The sequence below is a fragment of the Temnothorax longispinosus genome, chromosome 2, assembly GCF_030848805.1.
Source record: "Temnothorax longispinosus isolate EJ_2023e chromosome 2, Tlon_JGU_v1, whole genome shotgun sequence".
NCBI lineage: Eukaryota > Metazoa > Arthropoda > Insecta > Hymenoptera > Formicidae > Temnothorax > Temnothorax longispinosus.
Window position 1 is genome coordinate 14,843,633 of NC_092359.1, and position 16,028 is coordinate 14,859,660.

The following is a 16,028-nucleotide window of genomic DNA, read 5'->3' on the forward strand; positions in this document are numbered from 1 at the left end:
GAAATACGGTAATCTCAGTATTTCTGCTTAATCACCGGGAATATGGGATCGTATTAAAGTCGTTCCCCCATATGTGGATTTCAGGTACAGGAACCGCAGATACTATGTCAAAATGCTTCAATGAGTTTTCATCCAGATATTGCAGTGCGTGTTTCCATTATTTTCATTCAGATAAATACGAATTTCAGATGAATACGGATTTGAAATTCGCAAAGAACGATGAAAACTGAAGAAAATATTTTACAATCCTATTTTGTCGTATAATATTTTGCATGTGGAGATCACGATTGCATTTATGTACTGTATGTACAATAATTCTTTTTGAAAAAGATAAAATTTACGAACGAAATAGCTTTTCTTAAGTTTTTATGCAAAATATTAGAGACTTAAACTAGGTGGGAGACAATGCCATATTCTGGAAAATGTACCGCGTCGAATTTTTCCACGTAAATATTTCGAACGTGACTAGGAGCGTAATGTAGAGTGGGAGTAAGTAAGGTTGCTCCTCGGGGCGTGTTCGCCGCTACCTTAGCCCGTGAATTTAGCAGTCACGTATTTATGGTCCAGTCGTATTGGATTGGAGATTTTCAAGTCGAGAATGAGAGGCCATTTTCTGGAATTAAGCAGCATCCAACCGTTCTCGGGTAACTTTGCGGTCTTCCAGACGGTTTGAAATGGGTACCGCTTTAATGAATATAAACGCAAATGCGTATATACCTTTCCAGCGAGCCAGTTCCGAAATTAAGGGCGACCATCAGACAGTTTGGTTTCATTGACTGACCAAAATCCGCCTCGCAATCAAGCTCTGATAAATCACCCGCTTGCCCGAAGAATTCCACCAAAAATGATTCGAACGAAAACAAGAGAAGATGCTCGACAAAGGAACATGTAGCAATGTGATCAAATATATTTTAATTTGATCAACATCATGTCTACAGGTCGATTGCAAAAAGAATTTGTCATAAAATTCTGCAAAAAATTGAAGGCAAAAGAAGCAAAAAGAAGAGATAAAAAGTAGAAAAAATGTCTTCCCACATTATCGCGTGCAATTTTCATTTACATATGTTGTCAGTATATACGTAGAGAGCATCGCGATCTTGTGTGCTTTACGTGACGCTATATAACGCGCGACTATATTTTCATATGTGCGTACCGAAATTTTACGTCGCAATGCGACGGAGCCGCTCGTTAATTTAGAGCTCTCGCCGTTATCGCACTTGTGTTTTACGCACCGCGGGGACGCCGCGGCAGAGGCGGTTTTTCACGGCATATACCGCGGAGCAGCACGCAGCTTAATGCATTCGACGCGTGCTTTTCTGAGCGAGCCGCGCGTTTAAGCGCAACACCGCGATATGAATAAGCGGATTCGCTCTGACGCGCCCGTGTTGCGCCACGGCCTCGAGCTTTAAACGATTTCTTCTTTCGCGCGCGCTCCGCGAACTGTACTAACCAGGCTTTCACTGGACAGCGAAACGTAGCCGTAGATTTGCTCGTTCTATTTTTACGCGCGAACGAGAAGAGTGATTTGTGTGGACGATTCGTTGTCCTTTGAACGTCGTGAAAAGAAAAACGGACGATGCATTTAAAGATACTCTTTGAATATATCATAGATTCTCTTTAGATATTCCCCTTTCGATCGTAAAATCTTGAAAATATATATGTACACTCGCGTGTGACGAGAGCGTGTACGGAGCAATTTTGAAAAAAAGTGCTTATCTCGAAAAATCCTTGGCAAGATAATCCGTGTTTCCGACATTGCGTGGATCAATCAGCATACATCGTAAAAGGCTGTAATCAGGCAAGCAGGTGTTACAATGTAAATTACAGGTGACAAAGACTGGGTTTATAGCTCCTACGATATTAAATTCTTAAAACCGCTACTGCGTTTAGCATATTTTAGCATATTTTCTTTTACCCATTTATTTAATGTTTTGAAACATTGATTTGACTATATTTGACAACAATGACTTGAATTTTTAAGCGACTTTTATCGCATTTTTATGACAGAAAACTACCTAAATATGTTATTAAAAATATTGTTAAGTAAAATATTAACTTTATGTATTAACTGTAATAATATATTGTTTCGCAACAATCGGAAAGATTTACCATTGGGTGACTAATAACAAATTCCGAATGATTCACAGACAGAATATATCAGGGATGAAGACTGCATATCATCTTGGAGGGAATATATACATCACTCTAAACTAGATAGTTTAAGTATATTCTGTGCTCCTTGCTAGTAAATGATAATACCGGATGGGCTTCGGCCAAAGTGGTAGTAGTCATTTTCACCCCCTTCCTTCGCACCCTTTCGCCACAACCCTACCGACAGTTTCCAAACTCCCCGCCTTACCTCGCGTTCAATCAATACCCAATGGCGCACACCACTAAACGGCGCGGATCTACACCAGCCTGTAGGATATGGCCATCTCCATCCAGAGGATTCGACATTCATCCTCTTATAAGCCGATAACGGTTCCCCGGCAACTGAGCTACTAGTGTGCAATCTGTAATCGCAATAAATGGTATGGATTCGCACAGCCGACGGTCGTCGAACGTTCCACGAATTTTTCCTCCAATTTCCCTAAAAGTCGTTCGGAAGGCATGTCGAATTAATGTCATTGAACTGACATTATGTTTGTATCATAATCGTCACAGTTTGATTTTTAGTAATAGCACTTGAAAAATTTCCAACGTTAAAATTACGTTTCGTTTTTTAAGAAAAAACACATTGCTTGTAAAATATATCTTTGAAAAGATAATCCTGTACATTTAACCGATCCTCGTACCATGCCGATACTCAAGCTAACGTTCAACTAATAATCTCAAGCGAATAATTATTTTCAGTCGTGTGCAGACCGTGTCTATCGCCTTCCATCTTTTTGGCAAAAAAGAACGGACGTGCGCGCAGCGGAAAAAAAAAGATTTGAGACCATCGCATCGCGATCGTGCGATCTAACAAAGAACATGACTGGCTCCAGCGCGACGATTAAGGTGATGCCGATAAAACCGCTTGGTCACTTATCTCATGCGTGGCGAATCATCCCTTCCACACTCCACAGAGGGCCTCTAGTATAATCCTCATAATCCTCAAACGAGATTAGATCGACATCAAGATACGATGCACGAAAGTACACCTTCTCGTCGAATTCGCCGCGATGCTTCCAACTGACATCACCGTCACGCCCAATGACCGGATAGGAATCTCGTAATTACGCAAGAAAAACTGGCGGGCTACTGAGACGTGGGATTAATCAGATTTATGGCACGGTATTGTCGCGCCGGCCGTTTGGCGGTACACGCGCTAATCACTGATTCTCATCCACGTGCCGTCAACTTACGTTGGATACCTTAATTACAACAGACCCGCTTTTTATTCTCTCTCTCTCTCTCTCTCTCTCTCTCTCTCTCTCTCTCTCTCTCTCTCTCTCTCTCTCTCTCGGATCAGTGAAACTGCGGTGAATGTCGACGGTTAATTAAAAGGCTCGTGCAAACGGAAAAAAACCGATACATTTTTAATTTTTCGATACAGCGAACGAGTGAGAGACGCGCGCGCGTTGCTCCAAAATCAACGGATTCAACTGGTCGGGGCTATGCGAACATTGACGATTTAATCGCTCGCCGGGACAAGGTTTGTTAATAGATTTGCAGAATAATCCAGTAATTGATTTTGATATTCCGCGCGGTGTCGGGTCCGAGGGTAGCGCGTCAATGCTCTAGCCAGCCGACCAAAGACTAGGCGGCATTCCATTAGATGGCCCGATACACCCTCATCCCCCCCCCCACTCCCTGTGCAGACACTCAACGGCGCGCCACTGCCACATTGTCAGCGTAGATTCTGCAGGGGTATAATTACCGGCGCGAGCCTAATATACAAAGCCCTCGTTTCGCAGGGTTTACGCCGCGCCCACCGAATATACGCGCAAATATCGCCCTGCGCGACGCCGCGGGCACTTACCCCAAGATCAAACGATATTCGATAGGTGAACGGTTTCGGATAGCGCAACCGACGGCGCATCGTCCTTTTGATTTCGCATAGCCGGCGATCCGATACCTCGATTATTCTAAATCTGAATATTTGCGAATATGTATCTCAAAGACGCGCTAGAGTATTCTAGATAATTTGATCGTGCAGTGATAGAGAGCATTGAAATACCTTCCTCTATTCTGCATTAATAATATTTACGCGCTCCTTGTGTATTTAATCATCTTTTAATATTTAAATAAACTTTCGCGTTAGTATATGTATTTAGGACAAGCATGACTAATCGATAGAAGAGCAGATATAAAATACGATTAAGTAAGTTACAGCAATAATACATTATGGTAACTAATTTATTCATATTATTATTTTAAAGGATTCAAATACAATTATTTATAGAACAGTATTTCTCTTGTATGAATACTCGATCTAAATTTATCGGCGCAAAATATCAAGAACTTATACCTGCGGGTCAAGTTATCAAATCAGTAACGACGTTGAGGCATTTCAGTGACATGACATATTAAGAAAGAAGAAATATTCTCGGAAATGTAATTTCAAGAAACTCGCCTACACAAAGATCCGACAGCGCCTCGGCTAACGCAAGCACGCGTATAGCCGATGTCAGATTCCCCGTCAGTTTCATCCAGCAAAGTGACTGACGGGGGGATGCAATAATTATCTATTGGGAATTTGGATGTGTCAGAAGGGGAGAGCGACGTCAAGAGACTAATAGGAAGAGATAAGACATGTACCCATCAGTAGTAGATACTCGGCTACTTGTCTAGTCTGATGTATAATATTGCGTGCATTCCAAGAGTTTTCTTCATACGAAGTAAGTTTTCACGGCAATGAAGATTCGTATAACGTACATTCCTGCGCAGTCGCGAGTCTACGGCGTTTTTTAAAAGACCGTGAAATAAAATAACCCCTTCTGAAAACCGTACGACAAAAAATCTTTAATTTAAAAAATGTAACACCGGCTAATTAATCTTCTTTCATTGAAATATTAATTCAAACGGAACAATATATTCTAAGATGGTCATGTTTTAAAACAAAAATTATAATATTGTTTATGTTAACTTGTTAAAAGCTTACACAATCGTTCAAAACTAATCATAAATAACGATTTTAAAGTAAGATTCGCGTTAGTCTTACGTGGTTCTGGTCTTGAAATGTCTCCCGAGCAAACGACTAGATTTCGTCGCAGAACGACGCTGCTAACAGAAATAGTGCGACACCGATGAAATCCCGATGGGATATTGACTCGTTCGGATCAATTATCGAGGAAGCGTTTCCGTACCTGAGTATAGCGATAAAAAAACACTCATCGCGCGCGAAGTCTTATTGCGTTATCACTTCCAATTCCGATTACTTCGTCGTAATGCTCGCATTATGCAAATTGCGTGCGCGAGATCGCTTTGTAGTCGCGCCTTTAGCCTCTTGAAACGATATCCTTCGACTGATTCTCTTGCCACGTCACGTTGCACACGTGCGTGTGCAGAGTCGTGTGTGCGGTCCAGAGAGAGTAGCGCAGAGTGCACTGAATGTACGCATTGATTTTCGATACCTGCGGATTCGTTTTCTATCCGAGGAAAATCGCGAACACTTGGCGCGAAAAAAACGATTCGTGCGTAAAAATGATATTTTAAGAGAACTCCCATAATGCGTAAAATTTTTTTTTTTTTAATAATTAAATGGAACAGCTAGGGGAATTAACAATTTAAGCATGAGCTAATTGCTTTGAAAGGTTTCTCTCGGGTATAATTATTTATAGCGTTATACGAACAAGGTATAATCCATGAATAAATACTCATTATTTCTTATTTTAATTTTAAGCATTATATTATATTAAAAGATAAACTCAATCCTGTATCAAATCTCTTTTATAGTCTTATTTTTCAGATAATAACACATTTTAAGATTTTACGTAATATTCTTCGTAATATTCTTTTTTTTTATGCTAATCTTTCCATATTTTTACATATTTATTTGCTGTACAATTTATTAAATCTAATGCTTGATATAAATAAATACGTTGTGCTCGTATATATTAATGGTATCAGAGATTTAATTTAATGTAAAAGATTATCTTGATGAATTAGCAAAACGAATATGTAATGCACATTTATTAACGTGTATATAAAAGCAACTAATGACAACAATATGTGGCGTGTTGTAAGGAGAGGACAACAATATGTGACAATGCATTTGCATCCAGCATTAAACTTATTTTTTCTACCCTAGCACGTTCATTTTTTATGTATTCTGAAGGAAAAGCTTGTTATTCTATTCCGTTGTCCTGCTCGTCAAAAAATTCGTTTTGTTATGCGAGACCCGCTGCCGGGTCCTGCCAAGTATAACTTGCGGTCAAAGTTTCTGACACACACGCTAACCACCGAGAAAATCGATAGAATGGGTCACTTGGCGTGCGACAGTGTAATTTCCACACGCACCGACGAAATTCCAGCGCACGCAACGCAGTGTTGATCGCTCGTCGCCTATCACGCCACATTTCCACACTTTCTTCACCTCCTCGTGTTTACTATGTAAATATCTGGCAATATGAACGCAGCTATGGTTATCAACCTGCATGATCATTGTAAATACCGCTACCGGAAACATACATCAGCGATGATGTCGGATTATGAATATTTGACTGATGTGATTAAGTTCAAATCCTGTTTATGGATAAATATAAGAAATGATACGTACAAGACTGATTAAAATGCTAAGTCTATCATCTGGTTTTCCAAAGAAACTCGAATTCCTTGATCCTTGATCCTTGATCCTTGATAATACCGCGATAATAAAGCGCATACAGCGAACGTCTCCCTTTCCTTATTTCGTTCCCGAGGCACCTGAAAACCCGAGGCACGGAAATCAAGCCAAAGACACGCCTCAGCGTCTGAGTTAACTGCATCAGAAATCCAGCTACCCCAATAATCCGTTCGGAAACCCGAGCTTCCTTCCCCTTCTGGTACAATTCAGCCGGGGATATTAATACCTTTATGAATGCAATTAGTTTTGTGGCAGCGCGAAGAAGGGGATCTGAATTTAATCTTGTCTGTTTCCGTAAGAGCTATTTCAATACTGACAGGCATAGATTATGAAGCGGAGATAGGGCTAGAGAGATCGTTGGTGAAGATTAAAGCTGCCGATGAGCACTGTCAAAAGCATAATTCTGTACGGCTCGGCTCAATGGTCGCGTGTACTTGTGTAAAGATCCGAGTTCGCCGTTGTAACACCAAGTCGAATGGTGAGATGCCATCTACAACACCGAAGCGACAAACTTGCAGGATCTCCGCAGCAAGATCACAGCTGGATGCGCGCTGGTAGTTACCCAGGCACTAAGTCGCCACGGCAAGAAATAGATGCCATACCATCTGGATGCCCTGCGCTTGACAAACGGCGTGTACATTGAAATAAATTGTATGTGTATGCAAACTATTTTCTAAATCTCACTGTTGTATAAAGCAAAGATTTATTTTTCTTTTTAATCAGACAAATATCATATAAGCTGAAAAATTATATTTCTTTAAATAGTATTTTTTATTAGAAATATCTTGCATGCAATACATATCGGGATATTTTCAATGTTAAAAACAGAGAACAAAAGAGTGAAGAAAAAGGAATTCGTTTATAAAAAAAAAAATCCATCATATCACTTACTCTTGATTGCCATTTTTAATTATGTCATAGTAGCGTGTATCTTGTTTTTGTAAGATAAACAAGAGATTTGTGTTGCACGTGTGATATTAAATAAATATATTTCTTATCCGACTATTTAAAAAACCGATAAAAACTAAAGCTTTTTATTTTGATTGCTTGAATAATTCTAAAAAAAGAGATGATCTCACAAGTAGCATTCAATCAAAATTTTCCTTTCTTGAGAAACCAATATGGTACATGCTCAGCTTCTGCTGTTTCGTTCGAGTACAGAAAAACAAAGTGAGTCGTCTTAACCAAGCGTGCTTCCGTTTGTGCGACGAAACAGAAATAACGCACAGAGGAACGATAAAACACGCGTAGCAACGACCTTATTACTTCGATATGTAAGTATACTAAACTAACGCAGCACAGCTTACGTTTGCATTTGCGCGAGAATGAAAACCGCAAGCTGTGTTTCTATAAAATTTTTAGTAGAAATAAGTCAGAAGTACATAAATCTACTGCTTGTCTGTCGATACGCTGAAAGATTTGTGAGAAGAAAAGCGCTTTTCTTCGACAAATAGCATATAGTAATAAAGAAAATTTAGAAAAATAATCGTTTATAAGTTGATAGCGACGCTACAAAATCTTTTAAATATTGACAATAATATAGTAAAAAAATAATGACAAAAACTAAAGTATCTTATGAAATCTGTCTCTCAATGTTATATCCAAATTTTTTAGCATCCAATGTTAATAACATTAAGTAACATATTTTCATTACAATTGGTAAATTATAACTTTACTCTTTATTGCAAATCCTCGTTTCTTTATTAACTAATTCTTTAATGAAAATTATAAGAGCGATTATTTATATCCCGGCGTTCCAGCCTACATATTTTCATTTACTTTACTATTTACTTTAATAGTTTCGTGAAAAGAAAAATAAAGTTTTGTATGTATTTTAAAGAATCCGTAGGTAAAAAAACATTCATCCATTTTAGGAAAGAGTACCTACGTAAACCATTCTACCGAGTAAAGTACCATTATGTAAACATTGAGCTCAGGTACTACTGTCATAGAGAAATATTATTCAAGCAAACCACTTCTATATATATGTAATTAAACGCACGTATTTGTTAAGTAAATGCTGCAACTTCTCATTACAGGACATCAGTGAGATTTAGTAAAGAGAGAATTAAACGACATATAAATGAATAGTAATGTGATTAAAATAAATAATTACCAGGTGCGTGCTCGTCGCAATTAACGTCGATATGGTTTTCTAAAATATACGAAGTGTATGTTGCATACAATTCTATATTAAATTAACAGAGTTATAATACATTTTTTTGCAACCAGAAAAGAAACTAGTGAAAGATTGCAAAAATGCTTTTATCGCTTTTAGATACATATTTTTTTTATATATCAATGTGCTCAGTTTAAAAATATTTTTTAAAATAAATTTTTAGAATAATAGTTCCTTTATAAAGAATGTACAAAGTATGATATACATATATAATTGAATCTTATGTGTAAAAGATATAACACTTTCTTTTCTTTTAACCATGACATTAGATTATTTACAATCAAGAATAAGGAAGACTCTCTCTCTCTCTCTCTCTCTCTCTCTTTCTCTCTCTCTCTCTCTCTCTCTCTCTCTCTTTCGCTCTCAACTTATAAATTTTGATATCAAATAAGATCAATCAATTTCAAAATATAAAATAATAAATCACCACGCTGAAAAGGGGATAATACAAGAAAATGCGGTTATATATTTTAATAACACTCCTAAGCCATATCAAATCGCGCGTTTAAACATTTAACATTAAACCGCGCCAAGCTCTTCAATTTTGCGAACGGTTCCGTTCTTTTTTGAGCCTTTTAATATCTTGCGGCAAGACTCGCAAGAAAAGGTGATGCCGCAAGCCTCTCTGGAATTTCGTGATTATCGAATATCGATTTTCGCAGACGCTATATTACTGCTGCGAGGGAAACTTTGCCAGCTTTCCGCAAATATCGGGACATTCCCACCTCAACCCCCCATATAACCAACCTATCTGATAACTTCGTTCATCTGGACCGATGCAAGCCGCGGAATTATACCACACAACGCCAGAAATCAAATCGACCGTTGAGCTCAGTTAATCTTCTGCAGTTGAAATATTTTTATCCCCCCTTCTTCATGTTATTATAAAATATTATTTTAAATTACGCTATAGGCACATGAATAAAAGCTTTTGCGCGATTATTTCAAATTAAATTGATTCAAATAAAATTAACTGAAAAAAGAGTGAATTTTTTTATGTTATCTATTTTATTGCCATTCTTCTAAAGTTTAATATGCAAATAATTTGCTGCTTTCACTAATTAAAAAACGGCACAATTCAACATTTTCTATGTTTAAATAATAATTTTTATTCCCTCAGGTTACAAGTTAAACATTTTCTATAAATGATTGTCTTGCGTACTAGTGTATTTACGATGACTGCCACGAGCTATGCTGTATTGTATAGACAAAATATTATATGCTATAATATACATATAGCAGTATATATGCTTGTCGGTGTAGCTGCGTGAGCCGTTCATCTTCGATGAAGTATGCTTTCCTATCGCACAAGTATAATCTTGCTCGGTATCGAACCGAGCGGCGAAGCTGCCATGACTACGGGCAGATCAGTTATAATGCCTATACCCGTTTACCACTCGGGTTTCGAAGCTTGGCAGGCGTTACACACTCGCTCGCAATAATAATTCCGCGGTTAGAGCTGTCGCGTCCGTCCTAGTAGCAACGTGTTGGCAGTACGTCGCAGATGTCGGATGTTCGGACATCACGTAGTCGGAAAAGCACATCCGTAGTCCTGACTAACACGGCGTACATTGCCATCGGCACACGGAAATGTACATTTACGAATGATGAAAAAAAAAGAAAAAAGGTAGAAAAAGAAAGAGATCGCGTAGTGCAATTGTTTTCCATATATGACTAAAAATAAGATTTTCTAATTAAACTGCATGTCAATTAACGCGGTAAAAATTAAAAATGCGCTATTCGTGTTTCTTATTAAAAAGAAATACATATAAAATAATACACAAGATAGTTTCTAACATATGCATCCATGCTCTTACATGGCGTGATTCTTTAACTAGGATGTAAGCAATTTCTTTTTAATAAAAATGTCAAAGCATTGATTTTTAAATAATACAATAAGAATTTTAACATTTAAATAAATAAAAAATATCATTTTTAACAAAATAAGCTTTGAAGTTGTATGATAAACAATAAAATTTAAAAAAAATTGAGAAAAATCTTGTACAACTTATTTGTTTCCCCACATATTTTTCAACCATTTATTGCATTAGCTATTATATTGTACTGAGCTTTATCATTCTAGAGTTTCTTCGATAATTGAGAAAATGAGAGAATCTCTTCAATCTCATTTCCGATGATATGACATTAATTATTAAATATTAATACAATTCAATATGATTAATATTATTCAACCGGATTATCGAATAAAGCAAAATTCATGTTATCATTCTACAGATATTTCACGATGATATATAAGTCATTGACACTGAAACCACCGCTGGCCGTTCGTAATCGGGAGGAATCGCGACGAATGCTGGAGAATTCGTTGCCTCTCAGCTCGCAGCGAACTGAAAATTTACCGCTGCGTTCAAATATAGCGACTCGACATCGCGACCATGATAATATCTGCATCGATGTATGCACTTTCGATCGATCCGGCCGGAATTCGGGATGATGCGACGCAAGCGCACCGGTCAGATGTGTTTGTACGCCCGTGTGTCAATGTGCATCATATGTTGCCCTCGGTTGATTTAAATTTCAAATCGACGGTAAAAAGCGATCTGAGAGCGTCGACGCTAATCGATACGCATCGATCAGTCATCGAACCCGAGGTAAGCCTTCCGGCTGCTAATACCGCGAACAATATACAATCACGTGTACGGTGAAATTGGCGTTTCTCCGCGAGTTACTCGATCATACGGTTTTTCGTGCAATACATTTTCTATCGATATAGGTACGTTCTCGTTAAAAGAAAGAAAATAAAAAAAAATATATATATATATATATACATATATATATATATATATATATGTGTGTGTGTGTGTGTGTGTTTGTGTGTGTGTGTAAAATATTTAGTATTTTGTTAAATGAAACTTAAGTTTTCTTTCTTCAACAAACACATCATTCAATATTTATGTTAGATAAGAGCACAAAATGTTATTCGCATTTGTAACTTTCCAATACCTAATCCATTATAATATAAGTGGGCTCTTGAAATAATGGATCATACATCTTTTATGTCTTTAACTATTCCATCGTGCATCACATGCTAGAACGTCCAATTTTGTAATGCTACGGGCTGCTGTGTCGTTGACAGAATAACGTCGCCTAAGAAAGGAAGTTGTTAAAATTGCACGACTTACCGATGTGTCGAGCTCCGGGAGGATCGAGCGTAAATTCTGAAACACAAAAGGAGAGAACTTTTAGAGCCGTAAGGAAAGAGAAGTAGCGGTCTCTCCCCACCAATCGTTAATCTTCCATGAGGGAAACATTCGTTCCGACTCACGAGTGTTCGAAACTTGAAACCTCCGCCAACCCTCCCCTGGCGCACGTACAAGGCATTGAGGATCCCCGTCTTCGATGTACCCAGCATTTATCGTTTGAAGAAGACGAATACGATTCAGTCGAGAAATTCTCGTCGAAGCTCTCGAAATGCTGGATATGTTGAAAGCCCCAAAGCCTCAGAGAAGGACAAATCCCATCTTATTTGGAAATATTTGTGCGTGCGCGACAAAGAAAAAAAAAAGAAAATAAAGAAGATGTCTCGAAGGAGACATCGAGATATTGATCACGGGCATAAATTTCTTTAACGTGACATTACGTTATAAGAAATATAAAAATTTGATTGTTATCAACATAAAGACTGAATAATGCGCGCGTACCAAAAGATTAAATCTCGTATTAGATTGTCAAATTTTGCATTCCGAAAATTACGCGTTCTATTCCTATAAAGGAACAATATGCATTTTCGATGGGCGCTGGTAATAGCTCCATCACTACGCTCGAAGATTCACGGTGTTTTCACAGCTCGACAGATTTCGTCGCCATGTGAAAACGACAGATTTTCCTTCGTCATTGATCACAGCCAGCCAAATCGGAAGACAAACGAGGCAAACACGGCTAGCAGATCCGGCTGTCGCAGCCACCCTGTTTCGAACGAAAGAGAGAACGGGGGTACAGATTCCGTTCGCCCGCCGGCAATTACAGGCCACGGATTTGCATGAAAGTTGAAAAAAAAAAGCTTTTTTTTCGTTAGGCGTTATCTCCTTTTCATCTCTTTCCCTCCTTCCCTCTCTCTTTCTCTCTGTCTCTTGTTCCCTCATCGCTTTTTGATACGCAATTTTTGACTCTGATCGACGGCTATGCGTATTTGAATATGAACAGCCATTATTACTTGCGGGAAAAAATCAAAACAAAAAGGCAAATACTTTGGCAATTCAAGGAAATTGCGTAACAAATGCAAGATTTAGAATTACAAGTGATCGCTATAATATTACCAGCTACTATATAAAGTCTTGTATTTGCCAAAATTTTTTGTATCAAGTCTAAAATATAATAATTCGAGCAAAATAGTTCTCGGAAAAATAACTAATTTTTAGCTTCCTGACGATATTACAAAACAGGTCATCGATTTCATCATCGTTGTTACTGCAAAATTTGAAAAAAAATGCATGCATCATTCAACGCATTATTTTTCAACAAAATAGATATCCTGTTTTATCAATTTACTTTGTTCCGTCTGATTTTTTGTAAAGACAATGATTCGATTGTGCACAAAAATACATATAACTCAATACTTGCTAATATAAAAAGACAGTTCTCGCGATAAATATGTAATTAAAGTATGCTTTGGAAGCGATTGTTATCGTAGCAACGTATAAGCGTGCATTCGATACATTAGATCGCAAACAAAGCGGGTTCGGTTGAATTCCACCCCCACTGGGTAGGTAGATAACACGCGAAATGCGCTTCACGAGAGTTTACACCTTAAACGGCCGTTCTCCCACGTCCCGCACACATCATTAGGTCTGCAAAGCGACCGTAGAGATTTTCCAAAATTAAAGCGCGTTATTATCGGGAGCGCGCTCTCACGTGTGAGCGGGCGCGCGGGCGGGTTCGATTTCACGGGCTCGTAGTTTCGGCATCGCGTAAAAGTGTCCGAAAATGTGCACAGGCTGGCACACATGCGGTCATCCAGGAGAATATCACGGTGCTTCCGCATTCCTTCTTTTTCAAAGGGTTGTCCACAGGTTCTGTGTAGAAAGAAACTATGAGCGTATATGTATTTTTAGCCTCTTCCGAATATATTTTCTTCATAAAAAAATTGGATTGAAAAGAGTCAAAATGTCGGAAATTGTTAGGTTTAAATGAAAATTAAATATGAATTGCTATAAAACTTGATAATAAAACTTTAACAATGTTTATACACAATTTTACCTATATATATATATAAAATTTTACAAAACTGACATCGAATATTTCACTTTAATAAGACTCCCGACTTGTTCTCTTGATTTGGCCGCGCTAAAGTATAGCTAAAAATATAACAACTATATTCAGCGTGAGTAAAATTGTCTGGCATGCGTGAAATTTAAATGAAGGCGAGGAACTGAATTTTCCGATTCAATTGCGAATGACAATGCCAATGTTAGTTACAGCGACTCAGTGTCAATGTCAGTTACTGTGTAACTCAACGCCAATATCAATTACTGCGAAATCCAAGATAACGCTTCCCCATTTCGACTAGTTAAATTATGTATAAGGATTGACTTTATATCATTCTTGACAATTTCGTTAATTCATATTCAATGTATTTATTCAACTTTTCTCTACCTGAGTTAACTTGAAGCCATTTCATTCTTTATAATTATTTCAATATTATTTTATTGTCAGTTATGATATAATTGATAATATCATTTGTATTATATCATAATATCATTTTATCATCAATTTAGATAGATAGAGGAAAAATTTATATTTTTTATTATTCAAAAATCCTTCTTCTTTTTGTGTAATTGAGAGAAAAATATTTCTCTCAGAATAATTCTTAATTCAAAACTCTTATAAATAAAAACAATGATTATTGAAAATATAATCAGCAAATGAATATTAGAATATGTTGAATGACTAAAGAAAATTCAATAACTTTCTATTATTTGCAAGAAGTATTAGGGCAGCACTTTAGTAGGTAGCACGAATAAGAGTTGAATCTGTAGTACACAGAGCGAATTTACATGTTAACTTGCTTTTCTGCTGCCTTTTGCAGGTCCATGTGCTTTGCCATTTGTAGTATAAAATAGAGCTCTTGTGCAGGTGCATGGCATCATATGAAACAAATTGCAGTACACGTAGTAAAACCTGCATTTAAGCGCGCGGACGCACGCACATACACGCGCGTACGTACACATATACGGTACAATCCACGGTTTTTTATATCACAATCAGGATAACATATTTTTTGTTCGATTTCTAGTAGTTGCATGTAAAACGTATTATAGAAAAAAATAAATATTATATGGTTCGTCAATGTTTTATGTACATCAGATGATCATTCACTGACATCTAATTAATCTATAGGCGTAAGTAATTTCAGACAATAAGAATTATAATTACTAAAGAACATTTCAGTCAAAATGGAGCTTGATTAAACTTGGGAAAGTGCTATTCGAGGACTATCTCTTTTCTTGGATATATAACCCTAGAACAAGGGACCTAATTAAGAACATATACATGTATATAGGACCGTCGCGTCGCCACTTATATGTCTATATTATCATGTCGCGTTTTAGAGATCCAAAATTTCATTTTGCGCTCAGACTTTACGTTCAGGCAGGTTGTTAATTCACACACGAATTCATTAAACTTTATTACTTGGAATCCTCCTTATGTCTCGTTCCGCGAAATGAAACTAGGTACCATCAAGCAACAGCATCATTTTGCTTCAATTTTGCATATCAGCAAAATTCATTTAGCGAATATTACACTGTGAGAAAAATGCGTTTATGGCTGTCAAAACTGATAAAAAAGATCGGTTAAGGTCTACTAAGTTACTTTTTGTTTCGAAGGAAAATCGCAATGGATCGAAATGGATGTTCATGATACCCCAGCGATATATCCGGTAACGCGTTTAGCCGCTGTCACCTGTCGTCTCGACTTTTGATGCTCAGAAGAGATAAGGGGCAACCAGTAGCAGCGTAAAATTTCAAAATCGAATAAATTTGCTATAAATTGACACATACCATATTTTCCAAGTGAAAATAGATTAGTGTCAGTTTCATCACGTCCCGACTTAAAACTTAA

General features: G+C 37.4%; 1 protein-coding gene across 5 annotated transcripts in view; it reads right to left on the reverse strand.

The window, feature by feature from the left end:
- Window positions 1-16,028, reverse strand: part of Tinc (transmembrane protein tincar) — a 124,517-nt gene that overhangs the window by 76,304 nt on the left and 32,185 nt on the right. For 4 of the 5 annotated variants that reach the window (XM_071797852.1, XM_071797848.1, XM_071797851.1 and 1 more), the window contains exon 3: window positions 12,092-12,127. The exons of the other annotated variant lie outside the window; for it this stretch is intronic. The gene's annotated coding sequence lies outside the window, so the exon portion shown is untranslated. The remainder of the gene's footprint in view (window positions 1-12,091; window positions 12,128-16,028) is intronic. 5 annotated transcript variants of the gene reach the window in all.